Genomic DNA, 8393 nt, shown 5'->3' on the forward strand with positions numbered 1-8393 from the left:
TTAAAAACTCGAACGACAAATGTGATTATCATATGAGTAGTCAATACTTGATTACTACTTCATATCCAATTTAGATCTTGTATGTAGTTGTTCATCTTAATTCAATTGAAATGACATGACTCATCATGTTAAGCCTATGAGAAGGCTTTGGTTAGTAGGTTTTATCAACTTCTTGTACCTTACTCAACCTTACTACATACTCGTTTTCCTTTGTAATGTATACATTTGCATTACAAAACTTTCTGAGTACGTGTCGAGATCCAATCAAGACATAGGCCCTCTAGCCTTAGAATAGCTCCCACTGTTTTCACAGTGTGCGGGACTCATCCTTCTTGCACATTCCATGATTGCAACTGTACTGAATTTCCGTTGTAAATATTTCTCATTGTTCTTTATTGCCTAGAACGATTCTAAAAAATCTATTTCTTAAATAACATAGCCACAATGGTATCTTAACCATCCTAATGTGTTTTGATTATCGTTTTGTCGGAAACCATGCGCAATCTCAATTGTCAATTGTCACTTGTGTAACACCCTTACACAAAATTGCATCAAAAACACTTTGCATTACATCCTTAATGTTTCCGCTAGCACTTAAGGGTAATCTTTATGGCTTACTTGGTAACTATTACTTAAATTCGATTTGAAACAATTCATCATACTTAAAGTATATGAAGTGTTATACATCATTTCCTATTTAATTGATTCGGCAGCGGAAACAAATGGAATCAATCAAATATGTTCAACTCGATTGAACTAATCATGAATCTTATCAACATAAGACTTATTATTTGATGCTAATATCATGTGGATTTATCTACATAAATCTGGATATTAAAGATGTATTATATTACTCCAAAAGTCTTAAATCATTCCCGATGATCAATATGTCATCCACATATTAGACTAATTAAAATTTCCGTAACTCCCACTAAACTCTATGTATAAACACAACTTCTCGACCTATCGAGAAAAGTTTTATAACATGATCAAAACATTTATTCCAACTCATTGATGTCCTACTTAAGACAATCTCTTAAGTTGCACATTATCTTAGGATTGTAAGAATCTATAAAACTCATGACATGTATTGAATACATTCCTTCTAATTGAAGAAGTGGGTTTTAGATTCACCCGTTATATGTATATCATCATAATGAAATACAATCCCTAAGAAGATCCAAATAGTGCAAAACACTTTGCTTGATATCTCTCTTTGATATCCAAAAATTCCATTCGGAATTTATTTCGGATTTTCATGGCTCTAAGCCTTGTATTGAGTTGTGACTTAAACACTCTTATGTAAGTCATATATTCATTACTTTCCAGAAGTAACTTGAATCAAACAATTTCTTTGTAAGTTGTAAGCTCTTTACTTTCTTAAAAGTAACACTAATTCATCATCTTCAACAATTGATGGCTTTAACCTCCTAGGTTTTGAAGAAACAACGTCTTACACAAAACGTACAACGTCTTACACAAAACGTCTCATGTAGCCAAGAAAGACCAGTTTCTTGCGACATAACATTCTTTGTGGCTTTTGAATAATTTCTCCCACTCTGTCTTCTAGAAATAAACTTGTATTCTAGAAAGACAGCTTCACGAGCCACAAACCCGTTGTACTCGTGATTATAATAAGGAAAAATGAGCATTTGTTTCTTTTGAAAACTTACAAACATGGTACCCTACCATTTCATATCTCATATGATTCGTTTTAGATTTAGTGGAAAAATAATTTAGACAAAAAATGATAAATTCCCCATAAGGATCAAGTAACTCAAAGTAACTTGATTGAAGTCCAAACCATATCGAATAACATTTGAATTCTTTATCCAACCACACATTATCCCATAATGTATGCTAAGAGAGATTTACTTGTGATACTATATCACATTTCCTTTGGCTTATATCAAAGTCTTCACTTTGATAATCCCATCACGACTAAATCGTGATTTCTCTATTTACCTTATTAAGTGAACACATTAGTGTCAACTTAAATTGTTGGTAAAAGAAAATGATTAACCTATTCTGGATCAATGATTTACAACCTCGATCTTCTTTTCAACCAAAAAGCACGCGACATCTTGCTTTGAATACAAGATACGCATATACCATTAGATTAACAATCTAATGGTTCCAAGAGTACTCGATAACTCTTTGCGTTTAGCGTTCCAGAATTTAAGGTTTAATCTTGGGTTACCAATTTGAGTCTTGCATCATCTACATGATATATCATTCTAGTTTTGTTTAGAATATAATCACCTTGATAATGGGTTAGCCATACATCAAATCATGGTGTATAGGGTCACAAAAGTGAAGCCTCTTTTGTATCTTAACAAGTTTATATTCTTCTTTGGAATTTATTCACTTAATAGTCATAATTAAGGTCAACTATAAACCCAAAACTAGATTGAGTACACAATGACTCTATCTCTCGACATTATTTGATGCTAGTCGTCATATTATAATCATCTTATGTATCGAATACAATGATGAAAACCTCCACTGGTTTCTAATATTCACGAAGTAGTACTAGGAAAATTTATGTTAATCAAATAAACATTTAAAGAAGAAGGTCCCCTTAGATGTCCCACAACTAACTTGCTGATTCTTCAATAATTTGGGGTAGTTTCCTTTCTAGCGTCCAACAATTAAGACAATGGAAACTTTATCGGTCGGGATTGATAGGTTTAGTATCGTTATTCTCAATAACTTTTAACATTACCTTGTATCAATTCCATTCTAATTTTACTTCTTTAAAACCTTATCCTTTTCTTAACGGTTTAAGAGAATGCTCCCACTTATTTCAATGAGTCTTTGCTATGAGAAGCAACATTGAAATTCATGAAGACTACTCTTCAATTTATTCGTTTAGTCTTAAAACTTTCATTGAAGTGGTTGCGGTATTTTGGTCAATTTTGATTTCAAACCAGTCTAGTTACCAAAATGATATAGCGTTTCAAAGTACTTAACTCAATTAAGCATATGAGAAACAATTCATTGTAAGTAGATATGTTAGTCAAGAATCAAAAACCCTTTTGATCACGAATAACTTTTATCTATACTCTTCACAAGAGATCCTTACAATGGATAATACGAGGTTTTTAGAAGAAAATTCAAATTTTGTCTTTAGTTACGATGTTTTAATGGAGATTTGAACTAAAATCGAAATGATATCGTATATGAATTGTGGTAAAGAAATAGAACAATATGATAACGGAATAGTGAAAACAAAACATTTATCGTTTTATTAATACTTGTAAATAACAAGTAAAGCATTTATATAGTGACCTCTACCCAACTATTATAAATGATTCTAAGATCCAAATTCATATTAACTTGGGCACGGTGTGGCCGATAGATCCCATATCAATATAACTCAGTGGATTAACTCTTTAATCGATTCTACTTTTAAAACTCTTGGTCGATAAAATTACATTAACATTTATCTTTAGCCCGGAACACATGCAACTACGGTCACGAATACTTCCGTTGAGCTCAATCCAAATTTCGAATAAATGTGTCCATGATCCAAACCCACATTAACTTGGGCACGGTGTAGCCGATAAATCCCTCATCAAGATGAATTCGGTGGATAGACATTTATCACCCACTTCCCCTACGTAACAAGGTTTGTACCCCGGTGTGGCCGAGTGCCCTCCCTCACGAAATAGGTTTTCATGGTTTCTACTTTTTGGTAAGGCTAAGTCTCAATTGTTTATTTTTAGCAAGAGGTCATGTCAATTTATTATCTATCACGTTTTAAGTGAACTAAAGCGGTGAACTATGATAATTATTATTGACACGGTCGATAAACTCGATTTAAAATGCATGTTTAGTTATGGCGATTTAGCGATGCATGCAACATATAAATAAAATGCAAAGCATAAATTAAATCCTAGTATGGCCTTCCTAGAATAGTAAATCTAATAAACTATTACAAATTCGGAAACCAACTCCATTGGTCCCTTGAACTTCGGTCTTGGCACGCATCTCGAGGTAACACCGTCTTTATGGAAACTCCGGGAAATTACAAAGTAATAAATAAAATTGTAAATGAATTACATAATTTCCTATTATACATTTGTAATTAAAATTTAAATCTATTAAATTACAAAACGGTGATACGAGATCACAATAAATTACAGCCGAACCGATATTCCCATACATTTCGGGTAATACCAATTAAAACTAAGGCCATACTAAGTAAAATTACATAATTCAAAAATTACATAAAATTAAAATATGACAATCATAACTAAAATGCAGAATTATAATATGTATGAACATGCCCAATTTTATGCTAAATCGCCTTTAAGGAGCCAATATCGTATATTAATCGGTTTTTACGGATTTGCGTGATTTAACCTTTTATAATCACAATAATTACATTAATTCATATTTATGTACAAGTTAATTACCCTAACCAACTTAGGACTCAAAATTAGTCTCTACTAACATATTGACAATAATTAACTTATATTTCTTAATATTGTTCATAAATGGACTCAAAAATACAAAATTATGCCATAAACTTCAAATTAAATCATAAATTTTCAAATAAATTTAAAATTTGAAATTTAAACACATGAACATTCTGGAAAAATACCATGACACTCATAATGTTCAAAAAACTTAGGTTAAAAATTTCGAAAATTTATCGAGGAAAAACAATGTTGCGGTTTATCGGATTTATCAATTATTACCATAAAAATATGAGAAAAATTATTTTTATTAACTTTTCACTTTTAGATTTGAAATATATGATAAAATGCAATATGTGACGTTTTTCCTTAGTCATGAAGTATGTTTTAGCATATTTACTAATTAAAGTCACTATTTATGTGATTTTTCATCAAAAATTCATAAATCATGCATAAAGACTTCATTATAGCCAAATATTTTACACACATCTTGTAAAATTTCATGTGACAACATACTAAATTTCCATGATCAGATTCGAAATATAACTCATATTAACCTATTTAACCATTTAAATACGATTTTAACTTGAAAAATCCATATTTTGAGCATAACTCATTTTATTATGAAAATTTACAAGCCATCAGTAGATAATATATGTGAAAACATATCCAAAAACTATTGGAAAAATCGAAGTTTAGCTATTTTTAGTCCAAAAATGACATTTTTATCATAAAATCACATTTTAATGTCATTATTATTTTAAATGAACAATAAAAATCCATAAATAAACCAAAATATCCTAAATATATTTTAGGACCAGAAACTTTAACATGCAAATAAATTTCGTGATATTTCATAATAAACACAAATTTATAAGTTTTGTTTGTTAATCTTATAACTCGGAAAAACAATAACCGATTTGCATGCAAATAACCTAAGGCTCTGATACGGCTTGTTAGAAATTATTAATCTCATTAATTTACATATTCATATATGAATCAATTTATTTAGTCATAAAATAAATTCTAGATCTTATGCATGCAAACATGAACAAAAGTAGAGAAGAAATCGTCTTTCTTACTATGTGATTTCGGTTTTATGGGCACCAACAAGATCCCCTTCTTGTTAGTTCTTGAGTTTTCCAACAATGGATGAACAAGATTCAAGTTTAGAATCTCTCCCAAAAGCATATACCCAAGGAAACCTATTAATAACTAATATTATTATGATCTAGTAATAATATTAATCTAGCTTAAATATTTGACCCAAAATATTGATTTTGTTCTCCTCTATTTCGGTTTAGAGGAGAGGATTTTGTGTGTTTTTCTTTCTCTAAAATTTCACAAGTTGTAGAGAAAAATACTTTTTTTTACTACACTAGAAAAATATGAGTTGAAGTGTGTATGAATAAAAATGATAGAGGAAAAACTCTATCATTTCACTTGGCAAAACCGGTTGTAGGAGGGAAGGTAGCTAATGCATGAGGCCAACTTTCTTCCCAAGAACAACTAGGCATGCATAGCTACATATAGAGTGTAATAATTGTGTTTCCCTTATTAAAATAATCAACACAATTTATGCACTAATACCCTCTAAATTTCGGTACACTTGAGATAAAATGGGTAGTCCATTTTATTTTGTCATTTGTCAATTGTGACATATGTGACATGTTACTTGACATGTGAATTTGTAATGTATTTTTAACATATTAAAAATCAACATACTCATAAAATATGTCATTTACAAAATCGACTAGTAATTCGTAATTACTTGTACCAAAACGGTTTTTCAAATTATAAATTACAACGTCTTGTATTTATAATAAATTATTAATTCAATTTCAATTCCAAATTGTTTCGTAAACAATAATTTTATCTAAGTAATAAAACAATTCAATTACTTAGACCGTGTCTAATATAATCGAATTACAATAAGACACGTTAATTTTACTCACAAAATCATCCGTCAATTTTAAGCAATTTAATTAACTCGTATCGGCATACGATTAATTAAATAATCAATTAAGAGTATTTCCCTATAGGTATGACCTAAGGGGATCAACTGATCACCACCGTCGCACGACAGTAATGTCAAACTCTAGTCAGCCAACCATTACCGATATGTGTTGACCAGTTGACTGTAAAATTATTATATCCCACATGTATTCTTAAAATGAGATTTAAACATGTGATCATCATGATCGACAGTTGTGATCGCATTATTGTCGGAGGACACATATTCCAACACTTGATACTGGTTGGGGTTCTCATCTGTGTAATCATTTGCAGGGCCTAAAAAATATAACACCCCTCGCAAAGGGTGATGTGGACCTGCGAGTAGGGAATGGAGCAAGAGTTGCTGCAGTCTCAAAGGGAACATACGTAATCCAGCTCCCGAGTGGTTTTGAGTTATATTTATATAACTGTTACTATGTACCCAGTTTATCTAAGAATATTATTTCTGTTTCCGTACTTGATAAATACGGTTTTTCATTTTCAATAAAGGACAATAGCTGTATTTTCTCTTTTAATGAAATGGTTTATGGCAAAGCAGTTTCCATGAATGGAATTTAAAACTTAGATCAAACCACAGATATATTACATGTGAATAATAAGAAATTAAAGGTTGGTGACAAAGATCAAACTTATCTATGGCATTGTCGAATGGGACACATAAATGAAAAACGTGTAAAGAAACTCATTGAGAATGGGACTAACTCCAAAAAGGGGTTTCTTCCTATGGCTCCAGGGGTGCATTTGAGCAAGTCTCAGGCACCAGAGACACCGGAAGAGAAAGAGCGCATGACACGGATTCCTTATGCCTCGGCTATAGGATCAATCATGTATGTCATGATATGCACACGTCCGGACGTGGCATATGCATTGAGTATGACAAGTCGATTCCAACAGCATCCAGGTGAATCACATTGGATGGCTGTCAAGAACATTCTTAAGTACCTACGGAGGACTAAAGATTGGGCATTGACTTATGGAGGCGATCAAAAGCTATGCGCAACCGGTTACGCAGATGTTAGCTTCCAAACGGATCGAGATGACTCGAAATCTCAGTCTGGATTCGTTTTTACTCTTAATGGCGCGTAGTCGGTGGAAGAGTTCCAAACAAAGTGTTACAAACAGATTCTACGACGAGTCCAAGTACTATGCCGCGTCGAAGGCGCGCAAAGGAAGCGATATGGATGCGTCAATTTTTACAAGGACTATCTGTAGTGCCTAGTTCGAATGACCCGATCACCATCTATTGCGACAATAGAGGTGCCATCTTCCAAGCTAAGGAGCCTAAGTCTAGCAACAAGTCTAGACATGTACAACGGAAAGCTCATCTAATCCGAGATTACGTGGAGCAAAAGGAGGTAGTGATAGAAAAGATTGCTACAGATGATAACATAGCAGATCCTCTCACTAAACCATTACGACAAGATAAGCATGAAGGGCATGTTAATTCCATGGGAATTAAACGTGTTCCTGAGTTGTAGTACTCTTTTATGGATTAGATTCATTCTCTTTTGTACTCTATACGACATCATCGTTTTGATATTTATATATTCTGTTTTTCATGTGGATTTGTACGACAATTTTGAACACCACAAAGTGAACTGAACAAACATTATATTTTTGGTCCTTAATTGCCCACGTGAGCTGATAACTCTGGCAATTATTTTGTGACGTTGGTTGATGGTGGGTTCAACGAGCCATAAGTCAAAAGGTTGACTGACCAATCACAGAGGCGATTTATACGGATATCTCGTAGGACACAATTGTGACATCGACGTGGAGTCCTAAATGTTTTATAACATTCGGTGCCAGGTCGTGGATAGGACCTCCATGGTGATCCTAAGAGTCGATTCTTTTGACTATCGACTGTCTCTTGAGACTAAGGCAGATTTTGGGTGACTTTGGTTTCTTTCTCACGGTCATCCGTAACAGGGGGCCAAGTAGATTTTTTATGGG

Source organism: Silene latifolia, chromosome Y (genome assembly GCF_048544455.1).
Source record: "Silene latifolia isolate original U9 population chromosome Y, ASM4854445v1, whole genome shotgun sequence".
Classification (NCBI taxonomy): Eukaryota; Viridiplantae; Streptophyta; class Magnoliopsida; order Caryophyllales; family Caryophyllaceae; genus Silene; species Silene latifolia.